Genomic DNA, 27,678 nt, shown 5'->3' on the forward strand with positions numbered 1-27,678 from the left:
GATACAGGGACAAAATGAGAACACATTCTGTAAACTTTTTTACGTTAAGCTTCTCCGTTCTGTGGCTCATGATGAATTCCAAGACCAAGAATTGATAGGTGTTTAGAGAAAAATCATGCACTATTATTTTTATTCATAGAAAATAAACATCCCAGGCTGGGCTGGAATTATAAAGGCCTTTGTCTGAAGCTCTGCTACATTTAAGGTAAGAGAACCAATAGCCCGCACCCCTAGGACCAATTTGCTTTCACCTCCAGTCCCACAAAATGTCTCTCAGCATCTCCCAAGAGCACTGTTTAAACATTAGGAATGGTAGGCAAGGCTGTGATTTCATCAGATATCAGAGCTGAAAGAAATAATAAAATTTACCTTACTATGTATGATATTATTCATCTGTATACTTCAATTATTATGACTAATATTTCAGAGATGGAAAACTGAGGCTCAGAATACCAAATCTGAGTACCTACTCTGTTCGTGGAAATGGACAAACATTTACATTCATTCTCTCCTTTGAGCCTAATTAGCCTAAGATGATCAGAAATGGGGAAACTAAGAGATTAAGTAAAATTTCCCTGTGGTAACAGCTTTAGTAAGTGATAGAGCACAGATTTGGGTCTGTTTTCTTTTTTAGCAGCTCCTTGAAAGCCCTTAGCCCAAGAATGACTGACTGGACTATGAAAGCCCAGCTGCATTGCCTCAAGTTAAGACAAACTCTGTGGTGTAACACCCTCTGAGCACCCTCTGGGATCTGGTGGACGCTGGGACTCTGCCTGAGCTCCCAGCCTTGCTTGGCTGCTCCCCTGCAGTGCTAATAAGTGGCAGGGCTGGGACTCCCACACTGGTCTTCTCCCTTCAAGTCCAGGGTTCTCTCCACCAAAGAAGCCAAACACATCTGTTCTTTCAAACTTCAAAACATACCTAAAGAGTGACACAAATACAAATGTGTGAGGCACTTTTCAAGTCTCTCCTGACACCCTTCTGGTCTCCTAATCTAAAAATGTTTGTTTGGTTAAGCTGCCAAATCCCAGTTACACAGTGGCATGTTATAAGCTGTTTGTTCTATCACAAATTCATGCCTCATTTACTGAAAACTCCTATATATCATTGACGTTATTTGGGGAATACTAGAAAGACAGGCTTTTGCTTGATGTTTCTCTGTGCACATAATGAGGTGGTTTTGTTTTGTTTTGTTTTGTTTTCCCTCAGAACATCCTTACTTGAATCAAGCAGCAGGTAGTAGAGGTGTGAGCCCTGGAGGAGAGAAAGCCCTACCCATCTCTGTAGCAAAATTGCAAGGAAGCTAAGAATTTTTTCCGCTACTCTAGATGTTTCTTTTATCAGTTACCATTCCACTTCTCACACTCTCCAAGTTAGATGTGCTGCGAATTCCTCTCCAAATCAATACACAACTATGAATGACTGGTGGCAGTTTTATGTGTACTCCTAAAGGTCAAGGACTCCAGAGTCAGGGAGGTTTGGGTTCAAATCCTTGATCCACTATTTACTAACTGATTGTCTTCGAGACCCAATTCCCTCCTTTCTAGACGAGAGACAGTGCCCACCTGACAGATGGGTGAGAATTAAATGCTTAGCAAATATAAATTCTAATGAGCTTAGGTCCTGGCACAAAGCAGGGTTTCAAATGTTGGTTCCATCCACCCCATTCCTCATTTTCCCCTGTCCCAGAAACATCTGCATAGTAATTATAATCTTAAGCAGCAGAAGGAAAGCTCAGATGGTTGAGTTTCAGCAGCCACTTACTAGTCAAGGAAGATGTGGGAGTTCTCACAGTCACACCACATAGATGTTTGTTTCCTTCACAGGTGAGACCAGTCAGGGTGTGACTGTTAGTGCTGAACCAAGTGGCCTGTGCCTTACTCCTCATGAGCGGGTTGGTTTATGCTCACCTGAGGCTCTCTGATGGCAAGAAGAAAACCAGGCCAACCTTTCTCCTCAGGTCTCCTTAGCAACAGAAGGATCACATAAGACCCCAAAGCCTCAGACAACCAAAAGAAGATCATCTTTAGACATACGTCTTGGTACATGTGTTCTCTGGATGACCACATAAAAAATGTGAAGGCCTCTCTCCCAGGCAAAGATTATGAGTAGAAACAGAAGGAGGCAATCAGAACCCACAGTGAGTCACAGGGCATTTAACTTGTTTCTGCTTTTGATTTTTATGAAGTGGGGGAAAAGGGAGTTTTACTCTTTTCATCTGTTCCATTACAATAACTGCTCTGTTACCACACTTTTAAAGGTTCCACTTTAAGTCTGGGGCACTTCCTTGATGATGAGGATCCAGATACAATATGCTTGGTTTTCTAAAATAAACCCAGAACAGGATTAGTAATTCCACTAATCCTAAGGAGGTGATGCTTTGGTAAATAACATGGAGAGGGAAGCAGGTGTCACCACCAGAGATAGTTTCTTATACTTTGAATCTTACAAACCATAAGGAAACTATAGGGGGTGGGGAAGGGGCAAACTGAAAATAAATTCAAGTCAACGTTCAGAATCAACCAAAAAAGAGAACAGAAGCAACCTCAATAAACTGCAGTAGTGAGTTAGCTGGACTTGGGACTTACTTGTTAGCTATAATTTCTCAAAACAGACATCCTAACTCAGTTGTCTATTTACAAATGTTCTTTCAGGTGACATAGGTGAGAGGGTGAGAGAGAAAACATTGGAGACACAAGTGACCTTGAACTTAAATAATTTCTCCTTCCCATAAGAAAAAGATGACAAGGAGAAATAGTGTTTCCTCTCCCAACTGTAGGTAAATTGGATCTCATTCCTTACAGGTAGCCCCAATCTAGAAGAACAATCCAATGAAAGTACAAAAACATTTTCAAAATGTTCACTGGTGGGTCTGATACAGGTCTGTCTTGTGGACTGATCTCACCAATCTGGTCATACACAACTTTATGTTCTTTATAGTGACTGTCAAAGAAATACAGGATCAGTGAGGATTATCCTCTTGGAAGGAAAGTGAGTCTCAGACCAGAGTCTGCCATGCATATGGATATTCGTTATGTAGATGTTTATTAACAAATAAGGAGAAATGGTCATAAGACCACTCTGGAGGCCTTCTTATTCTAAAACAAGAAGGAGCTCTGACTCTTATGTATAAAAGCTTCACTTGAAGTAGACACACCAAATGACTCAGAGTCATTATTAGGCAACCAGGAATCCTAATCTAGAAGCTACAATCAGTGCTATGGAAGGGAAGGTCTTGGTACCCTTGGAGGGGGTCTACAGGCTGCCCTAGATTATTAGGCTTTTTTTAGGCCAGGCTTGGGAGGCTTTCTCCAATGTTTTAGCCAATCCACATAGCTTTCATCTCACCAGTGAGAAGCCCAGTCTAACATTCATCATTTTATCAAAGAGATAATAACCACTATATTAAATAAATCTGCCATGCCAATAAGAAATCAGCAAAACTTATAAAAAGGGAAAATGTGTAGAGTATACCAGGAAGCTAGGAAGTATACATAAAGAGTTTAACCTCACTCATACTCATAAACAGGCACATTAAAATAAGGTGCTATTTTGATCTATTAAATTGGCAAATAACATTGTGTGTATTTTGGTATGAGAAACTGAACTTACTAATATACAGCAATTGTTATACACTTTATGAAGTTTATCAATGTGTATCAAAGTATTGTATATATTTTTGACAAAATAATTCCATTTGCAGGAATTTATCCTCACAAAATATATATCAAAACCTAGCTGATAGGATATTTGCTGTAGTTTTATTTGTAATATTGAAACTAAAAATGAACTGAATTTCCAGTAAGAAGAGGTGATGGTCAAATAAATTATGGTAGAGTTTTACATTTAAATTAACTATAGACATCAAGAATCATTTAAAAGTCAGAAAGACCTTTGTAAACTTGACACTCAAGACAATATAAGAAAAAATTATGTAGTCGATTAACTACAGAAAATTGACTACATAAAAATGTAAATGTACTGTATATAAAATAATAAAATAAACATTTTACTCAATAGATATAAGTATATGTGGTCACATTAATGGCAATATTAATGATGATATAGATATACAGCATAGCAAAGAAAACTAAAAACATATATGAAGACACACTGTGCCTTCCTGAAGGGTACAGTCTCTGGACTTTCTTCAGCTTGTTTTTTTTTTTTTTAAAGATTTTATTTATTTATTGACAGCGAGAGAGGGAACACAAGCAGGGGGGGTGGGAGAGGGAGAAGCAGGCCTCCCACCGAGCAGGGAGCCCCGATATGGGGCTTGACCCCAGCACTCTGGGATCATGACCCGAGGCGAAGGCAGACACCTAATGACTGAGCCACCCAGGGGCCACTTCAGCTTGCTTTTTCAAGCTAAATTCTGTTCTACAGGAAAAAATGAATTTAAAAAGTCACTGGAAAATACATAAATAAAATTTTAAAAAATTTTCTCACCACAAAAAAGAAATGGTAATTATGTGACAGGATGGAATTTTTACCTAATGCTATGGCAATAATCATTTTGCAATCTTTAATGTATCAAATTGACATATTGTACACTTTAAACTTGCAAAATGTCAATTGTATCTCAATAAAGCTGAAAAAAAAAAGCAAAAAAAAAAAGTCATCATTGGATATGCTGTCATAAACCCATAGGAAAAGTCAAAGTGTTTTTATCATCCAGGTTTCTGTATGTCATTCATTACACGACCCAAATGAGTGAGAAATCCCCAACACCCAATCACATTAGAGGTTTACTTTGGTGAATTCCTTATGGTAAAATGATCAAGGAAATCTAATTAAAATTGGGATTTTTCTGAAAAGAACTTACCCTAGAGTCTGAATGGGAGAGCAAAGCCATATTTAATGAAAATTGCAAAACATGAAGATTAAAGCAAATTAAAATCAATCAAAGAAAAAATTTGATAGAAAAAGCCAAATTCATAGTCAAGAAATCAGGCTGAGTCTAGAGAGAGATTTGAGCTTTGATACCTTAGCCCTGGTATTTACTAAATGCCTGATTGTGAACAAGTTATTTAGCCTCTCTGGTCCTAAGTTTTCTCATCTACAGGCAAAGGTGTTAATTTAGTGTTAATTTAGCTGAGTGTTAATTTTTTTTTAAAGATTTTATTTATTTATTTATTTGACAGAGAGAGACACAGCGAGAGAGGGAACACAAGCAGGGGGAGTGGGAGAGGGAGAAGCAGGCTTCCCGCTGAGCAGGGAGCCTGATGCGGGGCTCAATCCCAGGACCCCGGGATCATGACCTGAGCCAAAGGCAGACGCTTAACGACTGAGCCACCCTGGCGCCCCTAGCTGAGTGTTAATTTAGCTGAGCTAGAGGCCTAGGCCAGTGTCCCCTTATATCCATGGAGAGAGAATAATGTAATCTCCTGGACCGAAATGAACTTCCTCATGTTAACAATACAACCTTGCTAAGATCTCCAGTTCTCACATGTAAGAAGAAGGGGTTGAACAACATATCATCTCTAAACTCCACCATGCTCCACCATTGATTTTGCTATTCTGGGCAAATTAATTTCTCCAAGACTCAGTTCCCAATTACAAAATGGGAGTAATAATTACTTATTTCATAGGGTTGTTATGAGTTTATAAAATGTTTGGAAGAATACTTGGGACAGAGTAACCAGTCAATAAAGATTGTTTTGTATTACTATTAGCATTGTTATTTTTCTTATTACTAAATACTTTATATTTTTGTTGACTTGAGCCCCACATTGTACTTTTAAGTATGGGCTTCAAAACCATTTTTTAAACCTGTTTATTATTTTTATTCTTTAAAAAAAATAAAATCCTTACTCATTTAGGGAAAAGACCAAGAAGGACATGATGTTGCTTAGGTTATTCAAGCATTGGAACCATGTCTTCAGTTTTGTATCTAAAGCCAGGCTCTTAGCCAAGTTTTTCCAAGAGGGAAGATACAGAGCAGGGAAAAGAACTTGGCTCTATTTACATGATACTAAAATAAGAGGCTAGTTCACCTGTTTCATCAAACAACTGCTCCACTCAGAAAGAAACTACACACCCCACTGAGAGAGCTGGTTGTCCAGTCATAATTCATCTGAAGTTTATGAATGATTTTGATGCTGACCATTTTATCTCATAATAAAACCAATTGAGATCTCACCCTCAGATTAGTGAAGACATTCCGGATGTAAAGGCCAAAAGGAAGGGCTGTTCCAATGATGCTTCACCCTGAAGCAATCTTTTATTTCCCACAGCCCACCCATTGTGATATTATTGATTTTTGTTTTCATTAGATCCAGCCCTTTTCTCAAAGAAGACATGGGAACTTTCTCTGTCACTATTTCTGGATGTGGCTTTTGGTTATTTGGAGGAGAAGAGAAAAGAAATGGAGAATGAATGGCACAGGGTCAGGAGAGTATGGCTCTGATGCAACTTCATGGGTTTCCCCTGAGGAAAGCTACCCTCTTTGCGATCTACAGATAACCAATCAGATTCTTTACAAAATGACTAATGAAACTCTGGTGAGAAAAAACCAACCTGTGCATTGGTCATTATAAACATTTCAATGCATTCCCTATATTCTAGGGTTCAGATAAAGGATTAATTATCAGTCCTATCATAACAAATGATTTTTTAAAAACATGTTTTTTTAAATGAAAAATTTCAACCATACAGAAAATTATAGAGGATAGTGTAATGGATATCCATATACCCACCACTTAGATTTAATATAATGTTTTCCCTCTGCTTCTATTTTTCAAATTTTGAAGTAGTTCAAACATACCAACAAATATAGGATAAATATTAACAAACAGATTTGCAAATAAAGTATGTAAAGGATTTGGAACAAAAGCCTGGACCATAGAAAAACACTAAGTGCTATTCCCCACACCAAACTTTAACATTTTAACATTTTGCCATAATTGTCTCAGATTTTTTTAAGAAATCAAAATACCAAGACATTTGAGGCCCCCTGTTTATCTCTCTTCAATACCATCCCCTTCTCTCTCTCACTCCCTCTCATGACCCTCCCTCACTTCCTTGCTTCCTCATTCCCTCACTCTCAACCCTTGCACAGAAAAGCACTGCCCTGAATTTTGTGTTGATTATCCCAATTTTTATACTTTTGTATCATATCATCTGGATTATTGTATTCCCAAGCACTATTTAATGTAGTTTTTATTATGTGTGTATATTATATAATTTACTTTTTCACTCAATATATTTTTGAGATTTATTTGTATTGATGTACAACTCTGGTTCATTTGTTTTAACTGCTGTATAGCATTCACTGCATAAGTATTTATTATCCAATTTTTGGTGATCATTGAGATTGTTCCTAGTTTTTTTATTATAAATATTTTGCAATAGCTCCTTACATACATATGCAAGGATTTATTTAAGGCAGTGGCTTAATACACACATGTACCCATGCACATACACACAGTTATATGTATACTGAAATTAAAACTTTACAAAACAACCTTCTGTTGTTTTACTATTTTTATTATTTATCATTTATTGCATTTTATTCTATTCCATTCCATTCTTGTCCATTCCTGTCTAATCTATCCTATTCTAAAAAAAAAGCAAATGTGGGCTGTGATTCACTATGTTGATTTCGTATTTTACTAATGAGTCTAAACTCATAGTTTGAATGATACCACTTTAGGTTGTATACTTGAAGATGGAATTCCTCAGTCATCTAGTACATATTTACTAGTTACTAGTATTGCCCCTCCCCCCAAAAAAACCACTATTGATCAAGCAAAGCTGTTTCTTAGGCCTACTGTAGTAAGGAAAAACACTACCATAGCACAGTCTTAATAATACCTCAAGATAGGGAAATTAGAAGATGGTATTTATACAGTTTTAGGACCTGAGCTGGGTGATTTTAGGGTATATCTTGCATGGCATGGAACTAGTTTGGATTGGGCAGTTTATGACATAAGAGCTTTGAACTGATAAATACCAAGAAGCAAGACTCCTGAAGCAAGTCTTGATGGGCAAGCTGTTAGTCTGAGCTTTTAGCCTCATAGTCTTATTTTCCAGAAGAAAATATTTCTCTGAAGCAAGCAGCTAAGTATTACTTAGCAAACAGCAAAGTAGGCCTGATCTCAGACTTACCTAACATAGGGACAGAAAAGTATGTTTGGTGCCTTTGTTGTTTAACACCAGAACAGAGAATTATGTTGGATTTGGTTCTCGCTACACAATACCAAATATTCTTCAAGGTGGTTGTGTCAATTTACATTCCTACCATAATTATATGAGAGCCCATCATTCCACATCCTCACCAAGATTTAGTATTATCTGATTTTTGCTTAATTTTGCCAATGTGATAAATATGAAATATCTCATTGTCATTTTATTCTAAATTTCCTTGATCATTAGCAAGATATAACATCTTTCTATGTGACTAGTAGCCATTTGGATTTCTTCTTTGTGAACAGCCTATTCATATCCTTTGTCAATTTTTCTATTGTTTGTGTAACTTTTTCGTATTGTGTTGTTCTTATATATATTCTGAATAATAATATTTTGATGAGCATAATCAACAAGCATTTCAAATATCTTCTCCAAGTTTGTGCTTTGTATTTATCCTAATATTTGATGTCTTTTTTTAAGCAGTTTTAAAATTAAATGTAGGAAAATTAATAATTTTTAAAAAAGATTTTATTTCTTTATTTGCCAGAGAGAGAGAGAGCAAGCAGGCAGAGGGAGAGGGAGAAACAGGCTCTCCACTGAGCAGGGAGCCCGACGCAGGGCTCGATTCCAGGACCCTGGGATCATGACCTGAGCGGAAGGCAGACACTTAACCGAATGAGCTACCCAGGCATCCCGGAAAATTAATAATTTTTATGTTTTGTGCCTTCTGGTTTATTCTTCAAAAATTCTTAAAATATTTTACTTTATTTTTGCTTAGTTAAAAATATTCATATCTTCATTTCATATTTGTATCTGTAAACTGTCTTGAATTAATTTTTCTGTATTGTAAGAGAATATTTTATTCAAATATCATCATAATGATACTTCTATTTAAAAAAATCCCCAAATCAGTGGACTGTAATAGAAAGCAATTATTTACATATCATGCATCTTTGAGTTCATTATAGTTTGGCTGATCTCAGCTGGGTTCAGCTGGGTTTGGTTCCAAGCTGTGAATTCAGGTCAAGTTTGCTTCACACACATGTTACATAATTCTGGAACCAGTAGGCTGCCTGGGGCAATGGCAAAAGTGAAAGGGATCAAGCGCAACCTTGCTAGAACGTTTCAAGTCCCTAATCATGTGACATCTATTAATATTCTAATGGCCATAGCAAGGCACATGCCAAGCTCAGAATCCTTGAGATGGGAAAATGTACTCTGCCTCTAGATGGAGGAAATGCAAAGTCTCATGACAGTGGGTGTGGATGCGTGGAGGGGTCAAACATTAGGAACAGTAATGAAATCTACCACAGGCCACCCTCTTGGTTATAATTATTACATTTCCACCATGCACAAAGTTCACTCAACCCTTCCCTATCACACCCAGAAAAACTCATCCAATAAAGGCACTGAGTTATAAATCCAGGACCTTATTATCTGTGTCACATTTAGATGCAACTCCAGTACTAAACAGACAAGTTATCTGCCTCCCACTCACTCAACATACAATGATGAAACATGTACCAGATAACTGCACCAAACTCTTCCATTCAAAAGAAGAAATGAGAAGAGACACACATCAGTCAATGGCCCCTAGCAAGTTTGCATCCCATTAAGCAAATGTTGCCAGGTCCATTTTCCTTGTGGCTAGGAAATATATCTTGATCAATATATCCAGTTTCAAATACTAGGGATGGCTCCCTAGTCCATTTTTCCCCTATGGTGACTGGTTCAACCCTCTCCTGTGTCCTCTTTCCACTATCTTCCTCAATCACTTCTGCAGAGGACACTGGAGAATATTTCTGCCTTGGTTACTAATCAGATTTATTGGCCTGCTTCCTGGCTGTAGAAAATTTGAGTCCATGCTTTTTTTTTTTTCATCTAAATTAATCTCAGTCTCTCTCTCTCTTTTTTTAAAGAGAGAGCTCACACGCAAGGGGAGGAGGTCCAGAGGAAGAAGGAGAGAGAGAATCCCAAGCAGGCTCCATGCACTGAGCATGGAGCCTGACACAGGGCTCAATCTCATGACCCTGAGATCATGACTTGAGCCAAAATCAAGAGTTGGATGCTTAACCAACTGAGCCACCAAGGTACCCCAATCTCAGTCTCTTTTAATCTCAGGCTGATGACATTTTTGCCAAAGCAACGCTCTCATAAAATTTTGTGGTTTTCTATGTGTTTTATTTTAGTTACTCTCATATACTAAAAGCTATATTCATAATTCTTTTTGAGACTTTCCCTATTTTCTTTAGACTTAAAATTACAGAGAGTTTGGGCATATCAGTCTTCTTTGGGACTGTATACTTCATCTGTCTGGAAAGACTTTTGTCTGGTAGAGAAGAATTTTGTCAAAAAATCTAACAGCCAAAATTTTAATATGGCCTTTACCCTGAGACTATGTCTTTCATTCTTTAAAAAACATAGTCTATTGTTAATTAAAATTACTCATATATTTTATCAGTTTTGCCCTATTTTTATATCATGTGGTTTCTCTGGTTTAGTAGTACTTTTAGTGAGGGCTAAGGGCAGTAAACTCTTGACTTTGTACAAATGAAAACGTTTTTGGTTTGATGTCATTATTTTGCCTTTGCTCTTAAGTGACAGTTCGTTTGGATATACAATTATAGATTCCAAGTTTTTTTCCTTCCGTATTTTGAAGCTATCATCCTATTGTATTTTGGCCTCTATTGTTGCCAATAAGAAATCTGTTTAAGTGTGAAAGTTTTACTTTATAAGTGATCTGCCTTTTCCTCTCCGGTAACTTTTTTTTTAAATTTAATTTAATTTTATTATGTTATGTTAGTCACCATACAGTACATCATTAGTTTTTGATGTAGTGTTCCATGATTCATTGTTTTCGTATAACATCCAGTGCTCCATGCAATACGTGCCCTCCTTAATACCCATCACCAGGCTAACCCATCCCCCCACTCCTCTCCCCTCTAAAACCCTCAGTTGGTTTCTTGGAGTCCATAGTCTCTCATGGTACTTTTAAGGGTTTCTCTATACCTTTCATATTCTGCAGTTTCACAAGAATGTAACTTGATGTGGATTAATTTTATCCATCTTGATACTCAGGATGTATTTTCAATCTAAAGATTCGTATTTCTTTTTAATTCTGGAAAAATACAGCTATTACCTCTTCAGACATTACTTCCCTTCTTCCGTTTATTTTATTTTTCTCTTTTGAAAGGTCTACTAGATGCATGCTGGAGTCTCTTCATCTATCTGCCTCAGTTCTTTACTGTTCATTCACATTTTCATCTTGTTCTTCCCTCATCTTCATGTTAAATGATGTCCTCCGTACTAGCTTATTCTATGTCTATGGTTTGCAGTTTAACCAGTTTATTGAGTGTTTGAAAATCAATGACTATACTTTTTCATCCCAAGATTTCTATAATTAGAAATTCTTCCCACATTCATTTCTTCTTATTTAATTTCTCTTTTTGAATCATAAACTTCTGCTGATTTTAAAAGGGAATACTTCTTTCACTTACTACCAGAGTACGCTGTATAATTATCTTAAAGTCATTGTCAAACTGTTATATAAAATTAATTTCGACCAAAGTGAATTAATGTTCTGATCAGAGTGTTTCCCTTTCTCCACATCCTCGCCAACATTTGTTGTTCCCTGTCTTGTTAATTTTTGCCATTCTAATTGGTGTAAGGTGGTATCTCATTGTGGTTTTGATTTGCACTTCCCTGATGGCAAGGGATATGGAGCATTTTTTCATGTGTCTGTTAGCCATTTGTATGTCTTCTTTGGAGAAGTGTCCATGTCTTCTGCCCATTTCTTGACTGGATTGTTTGTTTTTTGGCGTATTTTTTGAGAAGTTCTTTGCAGATCTTGGATATCAGCCCTTTATCTGTTATGTCATTTGCATATATCTTCTCCCATTCCATAGGTTGCCTTTTAATTTTGTTGACTGTTTCCTTTGCCGTGCAGAAGCTTTTTATCTTGATGAAGTCCCAATAACTCATTTTTGCTTTTGTTTCCCTTAACTTTAGAGATGTGTCTTGGAATAAGTTACTGTGGCCAAGGTCGAAGAGGTTACTGCCTGTGTTCTTCTCTAGGATTTTGATGGATTCCTGTCTCACATTTAGGTCTTTCATCCATTTTGAGTTTATCTTTGAGTATGGTATAAGAGAATGGTCTAGTTCCATTCTTCTGCATGTGGTTGTCTAGTTTTCCCAGCACCATTTATTGAAGAGACTGTCTTTTTTCCATTGGATGTTCTTTCCTGTTTTGTCGAAGTTAGTTGACCATATAGTTGACCATATAGTTCTGGGCTCTCTGTTCTGTTCCACTGATATATGCGTCTGTTTTTGTGCCAGTACCATGCTGTCTTGATGATCACAGCTTTGTAATGGAGCTTTAAGTCAGGCATTTTGATGTCCCCAGATTTGGTTTTCTTTTTCAACATTCCCCTGGCAATTTGGGGTCTTTTCTGGTTCCATACAAATTTTAGGATTGTTTGTTCCAGCTCTGTGAAAAATGTCAATGATATTTTGATAAGGATTGCACTGAATGTGTAGATTGCTTTGGATAGCATAGACATTTTAACAATGTTTATTCTTCCAATCCATGAGCATGGAATGCTTTTCCATCTCTTTGTGTCTTCCTCAATTTCTTTCATAAGTGTTCTGTAGTTTCTGGAGTACAGATCCTTTACCTCTTTGCTTAGGTTTATTCTTAGGTATCTTATGGTTTTTGGTGCAATTGTAAATGGGATCGATTTCTTAATTTCGCTTTCTTCAGACATATTGCTAGTGTATAAAAATGCAACTGATTTCTGTGCATTGATTTTGTATCCTGCCATGTTGCTGAATTGCTGTATGAGTTTTAGAAATTTTGGGGTGGGGTCTTTTGGGTTTTCCACATAAAATATCATGTAATCTGCAAAGAGACAGAGAGTTTGACTTCTTCTTTGCCAATCTGAATGGTTATTTCTTTTTGTTGTCTGATTGTTGAGGCCAGAACTTCTAGTCCTAGTTGTTAGTGTAATTTTAAATAGAGATTTTTGTATATGTCTTTTTACTTTCTATCTTCTGGCTAAACTCCAGAGTGAATACAAAGAATAAGTTATTACTGAGGATATCACTACCCTTCTTTAGAAATTTTGCAACTGCCCCCACTTATCCATAGGGCTTGCCATAATGACATTTGGTGGCATTATGAGGGAATCTCCATTGTGTAGAATGTAAAGATGTCTCATCCAGTGACTAATCACACTAAGCAATGGGCACTGTGTTTTAGTGTGTGCACTGTTAGACTCTGTCCATATCTTCCAGCAATGACTATATCCTGCTAACACCTGTAGACCCAAGTTGGTCAAATATTTTTTTCTACCTTCTTTTATAAGTACAGTGTGGTTTTAAGCAGCTTATAGCTCAGTGCTCCCCTGTCCTACATGGTAATTTTAGTCCTCTGTACCTGCAGGAGACTAATTCCTACTATCACTATTTGCTTCTAGACTCAGAGCCTAGCACATCTGTGGCTTCCAGCCTTACTCACAGCTTTATGTATCAGCTCTGTTCCTGGTCACAGAGATGCCTTTCTTGTTTCTAAGGCCACCTGTATTGTTTTGGTTTGCTACTTTACACACCATTGCTGTGTGCTTGGACTGGAGGGTTATGTTTCGAATCCACTGAAGAAAATTTGACCAGAGGTTCATAACATTTGGTTTTCATAGAAAAATTCTAGCATTTATATTTTTTATTCAAATGCCTTCCTTAATGGCTACAAGCTACCTAACTTGTCTGAATATTGTTTGGGGGAATTTTTTAAAAGGGAAAAGGTAAACAAAAACACATAGCAAATAAGTAGAGCAATAAGTTCATAGGTGAGTACAAGCGATCCAGTAACTTGTGAATTTAATATTTATCTCAAGGACATTGAGTTCTACTCACAGGTGTATTCCAGGAGGCCCTATTATCTCTGGAGCCTGCCAACTGGAGCATTAGCATGATAAATATGACAATATAATATTTACTGCTTTTCCTTAATTGTATGTCTTTGAAAGAACTGGGACACTGCATGGGAAGATCACTGTTTATTCCTCAAGCATATAGGTAGAATGGCTTAACTTCGTTCCACGTCCTTTCTAAGAATTCTTTAATGAGGTCGCACACCCTTCCACTCTGTTTCCAATGTTCTATTCTCATTTGCAAGGAAACTGTGTATGTCAGGGGCCGAGTCTAGGCTAGACAAGGACTCTCTCTGAACATCTTGCTGTTCCCTGGGCTAATTTTTAGGCCCTGAGATGAACTAGATATCTTTTCCTCAAATCATTGTTAGATAAGGAGGAAAAAAAAACATTGTACAAAAGTAGACCAATCACCTGAATTTAATGTATGCATCAACTTTTGTCTACATTAAGGATCTCCACCCCATAAATGTTCTGTTCTAATTCTTCCTTCCCTTTCCACTTCTGTCCTCCCTCCTTCTTTTTTAGACTTGGATCACTTGACTGTCTACTAATTGCAGAGAAAAACCATTACGTCTCCCCTGAACTATTGCAAAATCCCTATAAGTAGTCTGTCCACTTAAACTTTTAAACAATTCATTTCCTCAAGAGAAACTAAAATGATTTTCTTAAAAATAGTTTTAAAAGCAAAGTGATAGATAAAAAAATTTAAAAATAAAACAGTACCAAAAGATACACAATTAAAGTCAATATTTTCCACCTTCACTTCTCGTCTCCCTCAGTACCACTCTATAAGAATAATTTCTATTTTTAGAGCTTATATTGGTTATCTCAGTGATTTTAAATATAGTGCTTTATAAGAATATAAAATCATCAATTAAGCATTATCATTCTGCCATTGACCTTTTAAAAAAGATTTATTTATTTGAGAGAGAGAGTGAGCAGGGGGGAAGAGGGGAGGAGCAGAGGGAGAGGAAGAAGGAGAGAAGACTCCTGGCTAAGCACAGAGCTGGATGCTGGGCTCAATCCCATGACCCCAAAATCATGACCTGAGCTGAAATCAACAGATGCCCAAATGACTGAGCCACCCAGGTACTCCTCAAACAGTATTCTTAAATCCTTACTTCTGTATCCAGTCACCATAGGCCAAGACTACCCAGTAGAATGTCCTGATAATAGAAATGTTCATATATATTCTACTCAATATGGTAGTCAACTACTCACAGTGAGTACTTGAAATTCGGCAAGTGCAACTGAGGAAAAACAGAATTTTAAATTATATTTGATTTTAATTAAAAACAGCCAAATGTGCTATGGTGAGCGCTGTGAATTGTGTAAGACTGTTGAATCACAGACCTGTACCTCTGAAACAAATAATATATTATATGTTAAAAAAAAAAAAAAAGAAGAAGAAGAGAGTAGGAAGGGTAAAATGAAGGGGGGAAATCGGAGGGGGAGATGAACCATGAGAGACTATGGACTCTGAGAAACAAACTGAGGGTTCTAGAGGGGAGGGGGTGGGGGGATGGGTTAGCCTGGTGATGGGTATTAAAGAGTGCACGTTCTGCATGGAGCATTGGGTGTTATACGCAAACAATGAATCATGGAATTCTACATCAAAAACTAATGATGTAATGTATGATGATTAACATAACATAATAAAAAAATTAATGATGTATGGTGATTAACAAAACATAATAAAATTTTTAAAAAATAAAAATTAAACAGCCACATGTGGCTAGTGGTAACTGTACTGGATAGAGCAACTACAGGTAGATAATATCTTTCAATTAGCTACAGGTTTTCTGGGCAAGGATATTAGCTCCCTTCATTTCTTTTCACCTCTTCTCATCCTTCCCTCTCACAACTTCAGTTATCTGTGGTTTTATATTTATATTGCCCAGATTTGTAATATTGGCATGTTATTTGTAAGTATAGTTAAACCTTCTATGATGCGTCTAAGGTTAATCCTAATGCTGAAAATCTGAAAACTATATTTATATCTGTGATTCAGCTCCCTTCATAGATCTCTTCATGATTTTAACTTTTTTTGTTGATTAATTTATTGTTTGTCTCTTTTAAGTCTGATGAAGGGTAGAATCTTGCCCACCTTGCTCAGTATTATAATCCGAGAGCCTAAAACAGTGATTAATAGAGAGCCTAATAGATGCCTCATAAATGTTGAATGGATGATCATGTTTCATTTGTTGTAAGCTCGGTAATGCTCCTCGAAGGAATAAGTGTTGATAAACAATATTTTCCTTATCATTTCAGGCAACTATTATTACTTCATAAAATGTTTTATTTTTTTCTTCTTCATACTTAATCTATAATAGTGTTTGCAAACCTTTTTTGATGTGAGAATTCCTCTGCTAGTAATATATAATCTAAGAGATTAAATGAAAATGATTGAAAAATCATTTTGTTATTTTTGTATGGTGCATGATGATGTGATTTTAAGTAAGTGTACTTCATTTTTATCAGTAGGCCATTAATTATACTATAAAACTCATTTTAATAACTGCTTATGACAGACATAATATTTAAGGATTGTGTATATATAACACCATCAGTGCAAAATTTTTTTTTCAGGAATGGGTGAGATGGTGAGGATAATGATGATTCCTTATATGTATAACATTTAAAGATTAATTTTCACTTAAGTGATGCATATTCTTTAAGCCAGTTTTGTAAAGTAAAATGTCATTTGATAGTATGTTTTATTTTTTTAATTTTTAAAAAGATTTATTTTAGAGACAGTGTGTGTGTGCACACATGGAGTGAAGGGCAGAGGGAGAGGGAGAGAGAGAATCTTCAAGCAGACTCACTGCTGAGTGCCGAGCCCAGTGAGTGGCTTGATCCTAGGACCCTGAGATCATGACCTGAGTTGCAATCAAGAGCCAGACACTTAACTGACTGAACCACCCAGGCATTTCTTTATAGTGTATGTTTTAAAAAATAACATATAATGGTGTATTTGAATTTGGGCTGAAGGCATATTTAAATGTAAGTTGAAATTTAACAATATATTAAACTTTCAAAAACTTCATGGGGAAAATGCTTTCATGTTTTCTATTTTAATTATTTGCATTTTACATTTTGAACATCAATTGGTGTGTGTGTGTGTACATACAACATACATGTAAGTCTTTCAAATGTTAAGAGAAGTTTCAGGATGGAATTTATAGGTAATCTTTTGTAGCTAATGGATTTTAGGAATGGGTAATGTTCACTGCCAATAAATGAGAAGCAATTTTTTAAAATAACTGCCACATAATTTTTTTCTATTTAGCACTTGATTTTGAAATTCCAGATGTCCTACATAGGGATTCTTGATTTGAAAAATGAAACTACAAACCTGGTAAACAGTGTATGGGGGCAGAATTTCATAATTACTATTCTTTCAATTTATATTATTAATTAACTATTTTGAATATCAGAATTCTATCTGCTTTCCTATCTTTAACCAATGCTTTATGATTAAGAGTCATAATGTTCAAAACCATCAGAGCTAGCATGCTGAAGAAAGTAACAAACAAGTCAGGAACCCTCCTTCCTGATCACCTTTGACCACGGCCCATACTCAATAATCAAGACCTCTGAAGCTATAATAGTAAAAGGAAAAAATGCTAAAATAATTATTTTACTTATTGATTTAAAAACTGAAAAAAAGATGCCATTGTTGAAAATGTTAGTCTCTGGGAATATCTTTCCAAACTCTGGGGATTTCTGAATCATAAGTGGGAGCTACTATGATCATGATCTATCATTAATTTAAAAAGCTGACTCCTTTATTCATTAAATATAAATGACACTAGAGAGGACACAATTCTGTATCATAAGATGGACCTTACTAAACATGAGCCCAGTTAGCATTAGTAACTAAATCATATACCTTCAAGGACTGGCACCATTTTGATCCAGAGTCACAATAATTCCCTCCTTATCTCTATTTCTTTGCATGCATGAATCCTGGAGTTTAACTGCAAAATGGCAGCTGGTACTGCTGTCTTGCCATATGTAAACACCTTAGAGGTTCAGAGACTGAACCTCTAAGTTATGCTAGCATGTCACCCACATGTTTAGGTAACCACCCTATTTTCATATAGCCTTACCTGTCATTAAGAGAAATCACACCAGTAGGTTTGACTGAACATTTATTTGAGCAGCAGGCAGAGTATTCCACCTTCCTCTCTTCGATTCCTGTTTTCTCTAGCCTTCATTCTAAACACAGAACCACACTGCAAAGTACCAGACCATTTCTATTCTGCTCAGATTTATCTAAACTTATTTACCCTGAGTAACTGACCTCTTTGATCCTGTGTGTTCTCAACCAGAGGTGCTGTGGCAAGCCAAATCTTGCTAGGGTGATAATGCATAATAACATCTGATTGTGCTGCTCCTAAAGCACTACATGCGTGGTAACAATTTCACTCTTAAAACAGGCAAGAGAGACAGCTCCTGCTCCACAGAAAGAGAGAGCTCCTGCTCTCAGTGTGTGCTAGGTAAGAAAACTAGTAAAGGATAAGCACTGTCTCTGCTTGCTCTCTCCTTCTAGGAAACTTCTCTGCCTCTCTCTCCTTCCCAACGACCCTCCCCCCCTCATAAATTCATCCTCAACTTGATAGGTCTGAGAAATTCCCAGAGAAAAGATATGATTTCTGTTGAGGACAAAGGATCTTGTAGATATGTGGAGGTGATGAAATATAATCCTTGACCATTGTAATGGGTTGAATAGTATCCCCCCTCCAATTCAAGTCCATCTGAAACCTTAAAATGTGACCTTATTTGGAGACAGGGTCTTTACAGATATAATTAATCAAGGATGGAGATGAGATTACATTGGATCACACTGGAATAGTGTGGGCTCTAAATGTAGTGACTGGTGTCCATGTAAGAAAAGGAGAAGACATAGAAACACACAAAGAGAAGAAGGCCATGTGGAGACAGAGGCAGATACAGCTACAAGAAACACCAAGGATTGCCAAGAGCCACTAGAAGCTAGAAAGAGGCAAAAAGGGATTCTTCCCTAGAGCCTGTAGAGGAAACATGGCTCTGACCATCCTTTGATTTCATACTCCTAGCTTCCAGAACTCTTAAATAATGCATATCTGTTATCTTACCTTTGTGTTAATTTGTCACAGCAACTCTAGGAAATTGACACAATCACCTAACCCCTCCTCTGGAGTTTTGGACACTGCTCTCCTCTAACATTCCACCTGCCTCTGCAATTACCCTTCATTCTCTTCTGTCATCCTTTTCCTCTGCCCACTGCTTAAATTATGGCATTCCCCAGAATTCTGTCCTTGGCCATTTTCTCATTTCAAAGTGCCTGGGCAATCTTGTTCAATTTCATGGTTTTAATTATCACTCTGCCAATAACTTACAAACACAAAACTCCAATCAGAATTCTCTCTTGAGATTTACTTTTAATATCCTACTTGATAACAAAAACCAATGTCAAAAGGCACAGGTTCAAAAATTAATTCACTTTTTAAACCCCTTTTCCATACATTCTTCTCCTCTTTCATCTCTCCTACTCCCTCCTCATCCTTTATTCCCTATTTATTTTCATGCACCATATTGGTCTAATGACAAAAGCCAGAAATCTTGAGTCATCTAAGAAGTCCCATGTTCCACTCCCAACAGCCAGTATTTTAGCAAGCCATTTGTTTGTCACGTTAAGTTCCCCTGAATTAACTATTTTCCTAAAGCAGGTCCTCATCAACTTTTAATCTTATCTACTTGGAGTAGGTTTCTGTTGATCTCACTGCTTTCCAAACCATTCTACAGTATTGAAGTCACCATAATATCTCTAACATCCAACTATGATAGCATCACTCCCCTGCTTAGAATCCTTCAAGGATTCTGAAATGCCAAAAGGTAGAGTCTCCTTAGAATGGCTTGACTATCTTGACTATCTTCATGTCCCATTATTTCCCCAACTCCCAATATGGATTTTAGTCACATGAACAACCTGCCATTCTCTAACTATATGCCACACTTTCCAACATTCCCGTGGCTCTGTCCATTCTGTTCTCTTTAAAATACCCTTCCATGAGAGACTCTTAACTATAGGAAACAAACTGAGGATTGCTGGAAGGGAGGTGGGTGGGGGGATGGGGTAATTGAGTGATAGGCATTAAGGAGGGCATGTGATGTGATAAGCATTGGGTGTTATACACAACTGATGAATTATTGAACTCTACATCTGAAACTAATGAGGTACTATATGTTGACTAATTGAATTTAAATAAAAAAATTCAAAAATATAATACCCTTTCTCTTTACCACATTTATGTGGCTCACTGGGAGACTCTTGATATCTCCCACAAGACTTCTGAGTCTCCAATCTGTTTTAAATGCCCCTCTGCTGGGTCATCATCACTCCCTCCAGAAGCACTTTCATCACTTACTATTGGCAGTTTTCACTGAGAAGTCTCACGCAACAGTAAGTCCATGAGACAGGGACAGTGCTCAATTTATAGCCAATAACTATTTGTAGCCAATTCCAGCTTCCAGAACTCTGCTAATTTATAGTCAATTTATAGCCAATAACTATTTTAGAAACTATGAAAAATAAAGCTTATATATCAAAAAATTTAACAAATATACAGTATGTGTGTCTGTGTCAGTGGATTTTTATTTAAATGTAATGATTTTAAAGGAAGCAGTTAAGATCAAAGTTGTGTGACTGGGATGAATACTGAGAAGAGATAAGACCTGAAGAAAGTCTTAAAGAAACAGTGGGACTTACATAATTAGCCTGTGATATTCCAGACAAAATTTAAAAAGCAAGAACATTTTTGGCATTGGGATTCAATAAACTGATGGGTTTAACAGCAATTTGGCAGATAGTTTTGTTACCTTGACACCAGTGATGTTGACTGGCTCCACCGAAGTGCCAGACTGGTATGGCCTAATGCAGTTGCTGAGTCCATGAATGGAGGTGTTGTCCCTGGAGTACTTTTGGTTACAGAAGAAGTCTAAAAAAATAAAGAAAAGGAAACCATCTTCCCAGCGTCCTGGATAATGTTCAGATGAGTCAGGATCCTAAGTCATAATTTCAAATGAAACAGGTAGATGTATGGGACATTCAAGCTATTCCTTAGCATGTTAAATTGCTTCATCCATGAGCCATGGGAAATCAAAGTCAATTAGTATCAGCTGAAAAAGGGACTTGGGAATTTTCTCTGGTGGTTTAACTCGGGTTCCCAAATAGCAGTACTTCAGGTTTTTGCATCCAATTTCATACTTTACTTCCTACGTTAAGCCTCAAATAGAGCAAAATTTGAATTTCTTTGGACAAAACTGACCAAAACATCCAGTTGTTTGCTGTTGCTTCTCTTATAAAAAAAAAAAAAGCTGTATTTGGAAGCAAACTTGTCAAAAGGATTCTGTTAGATGGTCTATTGGATGCCATTTAAAGATGGGTATTGTTAAAAATATGATATTGTCTTGGACTCCTCTCAAGGAACCATCTGATTCAATTATACTTATTTGTACCTTATACATAGCCCTTTTGTTTGAGTAAGGTTATAGCAAGATTCGGAGGATTTAGGATATGAACAAGGTAATTATCACAAAATTTGCATTTATGTAAGATAGACTCAAAGGAACACATGTTAAATTACTAAGAGAAGTTGGTAAGGTTGAAGTAGGTTAATTCCCCAATGAATACATTCTGTAAGGATTTCCATGAATGGGCTAAGAGATATTAGATGGGCATAACTTTCAACAAGGAGAACACAGGCCAAGGAATGAAGCAAAAAGGAATTTTTTTTTAAGATTTTATTTATTTATTCAACAGAGAGAGAGAGAGTGAAAGCAGGAACACAAGCAGGGGGAGTGGGAGAGGGAGAAGCAGGCTTCCCAAGGAGCAGGGAGCCCGATGTGGGGCTGGATCCCAGGACCCTGGGATCATGACCTGAGCCAAAGGCAGATGCTTAATGACTGAGCCACCCAGGTACCCTGCAAAAAGGAATTTTGCTTCATTTTCCTTTTAATGTTTTTCTGCCTAGAAATGCTGAGTCTTCTATTTTTTAAAGACCACATGCTGATTATCTATATAAGGATTAAGCCAATAGTTCTCATTCTTACTGTAAATATTAGGACCTATAGGAAACAAACTAAGGGTTCTAGAGGGGAGGGGGGTGGGGGAATGGGTTAGCCTGGTGATGGGTATTAAAGAGGGCACATACTGAATGGAGCACTGGGTGTTATATGCAAACAGTGAATCATGGAACACTATATCAAAAACTAATGATGTAATGTATGGTGATTAACATAACAAAATAAAAATTAAAAAAATTTAAAAAAAGAATTTAGTCTGGTCAATTAACCAACTTAAAGTCATTTTCATCCTTGGTTTTCTAATAAGTACCAGCTACAATTCAATCCAGTTGGTCTCAAAGGAAACAACCAATAGACTTTGGTCTGATGGAATTCTGGGGGGAAATATTTGATATGTTCCAAGGGAACTAGGAGGAAGATAGTTATTTTCAGCTACTCAGATATGATGTGTTTCTTACCAATAATTTTGCTGCTGGTGAAAGACTGTTCTGCAACTTAAGTTCAATACTTCTACTTTTATGGGTAATTATTATGTATGGTTGCAGGATGCTTGTCCCTAAGCTGTTAGTATCACATCTCAGCACTCCTCATGGACTCTCATGTACCACTTCCCTTGAAGCTTTTCATCTAATATCATGTCAGCTCTCTTCCCATTCTTCCATCCAACCTCCCTACCACTTACCTATACCACACTTCCCAGTGGAATCTAGGATTCATAGTTCTCTAACCATCTCTGTAGTTCTACTTCATCTATCATTATTCCCACTTTTCAAAAAAAGAAACTGATCTTGAACATCTCTCTACTTTAAGGCAGAAAAGACTGAAGAAACACTAGACTTCCAGTGGTTACACTGTTAAATCATGAGAAGGAGATTTTTGACATTTTCCCTCAGTTTTATAAAATTATCAAATTGTTTAAATCCTCATAATGTCAGAAAAATCAAAGCAGAACTCATATCAGGTTGCCATTTTTACTATACTTGAGTCTTTTGTTCTCATGCAGAAAATTCTTTTTCCATGGGATCATGTGGGGGAAAGGTCACTGGCTAGCAAAACCCAGACTGTTGCCAATACCTTGAGTTCCAATTATTTTTAACCACTGGGAGTGGGTGGGGGAGACTCAGTGTAGGCATCAATTATGACAGATCAGACTACAAATACTTGGCTGTTCTTACTGTTTTCATCAAAAGAAAGTCTGAACACACAGCATGGTGCAAAGAAGTAGACAGACTTCTGGGAAGAGGGAGCATAGAAAGTTAGCTCTAAAAATAATAACACTATCAATATATAAAGCTTTAGTTTATTTTTCTTCTCTGAAAACATAAAGGACATTTAATAAATGTTTTCTAACTGACTCATATAAGCAATTACCCTGAGATTAATAAGTATCTCCTATAATGCCAGCTCCCTATTGCTTTTTTTTTTTTTTAAAGATTTTATTTATTTATTTGACAGAGAGAGGCACAGCGAGAGAGGGAACACAAGCAGGGGGAGTGGGAGAGGGAGAAGCAGGCTTCCCACTGAGCAGGGAGCCCGATGTGGGGCTCGATCCCAGGACCCTGAGATCATGACCTGAGCCCAAGGCAGACGCTTAACGACTGAGCCACACAGGCGCCCCTCCCTGTTGCTTTTTAATGTCATAAGAGGATGTTTATCCATTCAACAAATACATTTTGGATACCCATCACATTTTAGACCTTTTGTAGGCATATGTAAAGACTGCCCAAATGGCAGCGGAATAAAGAATGAAGGAGAACCCCAGACACAAAGGAACACATTAAGTTTCTATAAATTTGTAAGCTCAGAAAGGAAATTTTTTAAATTACAGTTTTAGTTTTGGATACTTTTTGTAGTGGGAAACAAATAAGTTTGAGAAAGAAAAACTGGAGGAAGACTTGAAATATTGGAGTTGATTTTATTTATCATCTTATGTAGATGAAAACCATTTTTGTTGAAGATAACAGAAGTGTTACTTGATTTGCTCATTGATGATCATATCCTGTGAAGGCACAGAGTAAGATTTGAGAAATTTATTTGTGCAGAGAATTCTGACCCACTCACAATGAAAAATTCCAGTTGAGGACAATTTTATGATCTGCCAGGAAATGAAGCAAAATATGTGGGACACAGGATGAGTCAAGACGGAAGGATAAACTTTAGTTTCTTTTCCTTGCAAATGTTGAAGTGCTCTTCTGTTGGGAGTTTATTTTCCTCTTCTCGAGTCATAATACCAAGGTTTGACTAAGATTAAGAAACAATAATCTAACTGATACCAACATTTTTACCCCCTATATCCTGTAATACACTTTCCTATGACAATAATCAAAGATATACAATCACAGGAGGAGTCTAAGAAACAAGTGATAGCCTTAGGAAGCTGAATTGAAGACTTTTCTTTTTTTAAGATTTTATTTATTTATTTGACAGAGAGAGAGAGAGACAGAGACAGTGAGAGAGGGAACACAAGCAGGGGGAGTGGGAGAGGGAGAAGCAAGCTTCCCGCTGAGCAAGGAGCCCGATGTGGGGCTCAATCCCAGGACCCTGGGATCATGACCTGAGCCGAAGGCAGACACTTAACGACTGAGCCACCCAGGTGCCCCTGAATTGAAGACTTTGAAAAGAAAGGTTCACTAGAGATAAACACTTTGGTTCCCAGGCTTCACTACTGTCCATGATAATCATGTTTCTGCAGTTGTAAGACGTTTCTCATTTGCTAACACTCTGAATACTCTACTATAAAACCTGGAATTGTTTTTTATTTCTATCAAGTATTGGGGGGTATTTTATCCATTCCACATTTTCTGAAAGGAAATGCCAGGGAGTGGAGCTGTGCATAAGATGAGGAAACTCTACAAGAAAGATCCTAGGGAAGGACCCAAGAAGTGAACAGAGATGCATGGGGTGGTTAAGATGACCCAGCCCCTTTTTGGTTCCTAGCGGGACATGAAGGATCTAGCAACCAGATCTCAAAAAAAAAAAAAAAAAAAAAAAGGCAGAAGAAAGAAAAATCCATGGCATTGCTAGCCACTTTGATCCTAGATCCTGAGAAGTTAGCTAGTGCTCATTTTCCCCATTTTATAAGTGAAAAAACATGAATACTTCACTGGCTTTGGTTTCCCAACATTTCTCCTTTCTGAAGAAGGAGTCAAGCCTGCCAGGAAGTTATTGGGTTGGTCCAATGACCTATTAGACTACAGTCTTTTTTTAGAGCACTTTAAAAAGTGACAGAGAATTCAAAGTTACCAAAAGCACAGATTATGTGCACACGTGGAATCACTCTCCTGACCTCATGAAAAGCAGAGCCTATAAAGTGGGCATGCCAAGAGGCCAAAACCCAAGTGTGAATTGATTTCCCAAGAGCATTGTGGAGCAACTTGGGGAGTTTCATCTGTATGTGGAGACTCAGAGACCAGAACTCCCAATCTGTCTATGTTCTGGAGAGACTTAGAGGTATACATGCAGCAAAATATAACTTCCTGTCTCTACAGGAAAGAAACTCTTTTAACGGGGCTAATAAAATGAGCTCCTAATGAGGCCTCTCAGACATCAAATAGCAGAGTGAAAACACACTTTGATGAGGTAAGTGTAAGGGGATCAGAAACATCCCCCCACCCCCAAAAGAGTTTCCTTTCAAAGCCATGTGGGCTGAAAAGTTAAGGATGCATCATACTTTGCCAAAGCCAAGATATCTGGAGCAAGACTTTGAAGATATTAAAGGATTAACAAGTACCTAATTAGGAACTGGCCAAAGTCACCCAGCCTTTGTGTCATCCTCTACTGTAACCCAGCCAGATTGTAGAGGTTCGACCCCATCCACCACCACGCCCCACTTTCTTCAGTAAGCTTCAGTTTTAAAAAGAGCTGTTCTAAAACACCTAACAAGAAAGTGATTAGGAACACATTTTTCAATCTTAAAATTTGTGGAGTCACATAATCCTTTTGAATCTACCCATAATAGTCTGTACACAAGCACACATTCAGAACTTATGACTCTAAGTTAGGAGCTGTGGGTTTAACATAACTGAAGAAGATTTAATCTCAATATTAGGAAGAGTTTCTATGAAACAGAGTTGTGTTTAGGGAGATCAAAGGCAAGTTATTTCAGAAGCTGGTGAGTACTCTTGCCCTGGAACTGAGGCTGAGAAATGCCTGAAAGAAATAACAGAGGCCTTATGATATGATATTAACTGATATGACATTCAAATACACTGGCACTTGTATTTGACAACCTCTGCAGTTCCTTCCGATGCTAAGATTCTATCATAAATAAATGAGGGTACAACAGACCACTTTTAATGGATTTCACTCCTCAGGAAGGCATTTTCCAAACAAATACAAATGGCTAATCAAGACATGGGAAGATGTTTGACATCATTAGCCATCAGAGGAATACAAATAACCACGTAAGATCGCACCCACAATGGTAACTATAATCAAAAAGATAATGAAAAGTGTTTGTGACGATGTGAAGAAATCACCTCTCTCATATACTTCTGGTAGAAATTTAAAACAGTGCAGTTGCTTTGGAAAACAGTCCGGCAGTTCTTCAAAAGCTTAAACATAAATTACCATATGACCTAGCAATTCCACTCTAAGGAATGTAGCCAAGAGAAATGAAAACAAATGTCTATATAAAAATTTGTAAGCAAATGCTCACAGCAGCATTATTCTTAATATCCAAAAAATTGGAAACAACCTAAATGTCTATCAATTGATGAACAAAATGTGGTATTATCAATACAATGGCCTATTATTTAAACGTATAAAAGAATGAAGTACTGATACCTATGTGGATGAACCTTGAAGACGTCCTGCTAGTGGAAGAAGCCAGCCACAAACTGCACCACATTTTGGTGATAGTACTCATTGTGTGATTCCATTTTAATGAAATGTCAAATAGGCAAATTCATAAGGACAGAAAGTAGACTGGTATTGCCAGGGACTATAGACGTTCAGGAGACATGGAAATTGACAGCTAATGGGTAGGGAATTTCTCTTTGGGGTGATGAAAATGCTCTAAATTGATTGTGGTAATGGTTTCACAACTCTATGAATATACTAAAAAACACTGAATTGTAAATGCATGAATTGTATGGCATGTAAACTCTATCCCTTAAAATTGTCATATATTAAAAAAAAAAAAAAAGAATCTGGAAAACCTGGCAGCAGAAGAGTTTAACAGACCCGTTGGGGCAGGACTCTGGTCAGGACTGATGATGAGCCCAGACCTATGGCATCTGCTGGCTTCAAGCCCTGTCAGGAAGCAGGCTGTCAGAAGAAAGGGGGCAATGAGATGTCTCTGTTGCTCCGCATTTGCCACTCATACCAATCAAACTGAAAGAAGGAAACTCTTCCCTTAGCAGATAGCCCATTCCGGGCTGTCCCTCCCTGTGCCACTCTTAGCCGACAGCTGTGTAGTCTGCCACCTAAAACAGGCTGATGAGGGTGGAACCCGTCCAAGAGAACACCCAAAAGCTTGCCTAGACATAGTATTAGCTCAGAAACTGCGCTTTTACCTCAGTGGCTTAAGAATTTTGATTCATTGGGT

The 27,678-nt window shown here is 37.3% G+C and overlaps 1 long non-coding RNA gene across 2 annotated transcripts in view; it reads right to left on the minus strand.

Annotated features, from left to right (window-relative positions):
- Positions 1 to 27,678, minus strand: part of LOC145723486 (uncharacterized) — a 330,232-nt gene that overhangs the window by 54,849 nt on the left and 247,705 nt on the right. The window contains exon 6 of one of the 2 annotated variants that reach the window (XR_014148578.1): positions 20,925 to 21,043. The exons of the other annotated variant lie outside the window; for it this stretch is intronic. This is a non-coding gene — a long non-coding RNA (uncharacterized LOC145723486). The remainder of the gene's footprint in view (positions 1 to 20,924; positions 21,044 to 27,678) is intronic. 2 annotated transcript variants of the gene reach the window in all.

Source organism: Leptonychotes weddellii, chromosome 9 (assembly GCF_054177405.1).
Source record: "Leptonychotes weddellii isolate Sample4059 chromosome 9, ASM5417740v2, whole genome shotgun sequence".
Classification (NCBI taxonomy): domain Eukaryota; kingdom Metazoa; phylum Chordata; class Mammalia; order Carnivora; family Phocidae; genus Leptonychotes; species Leptonychotes weddellii.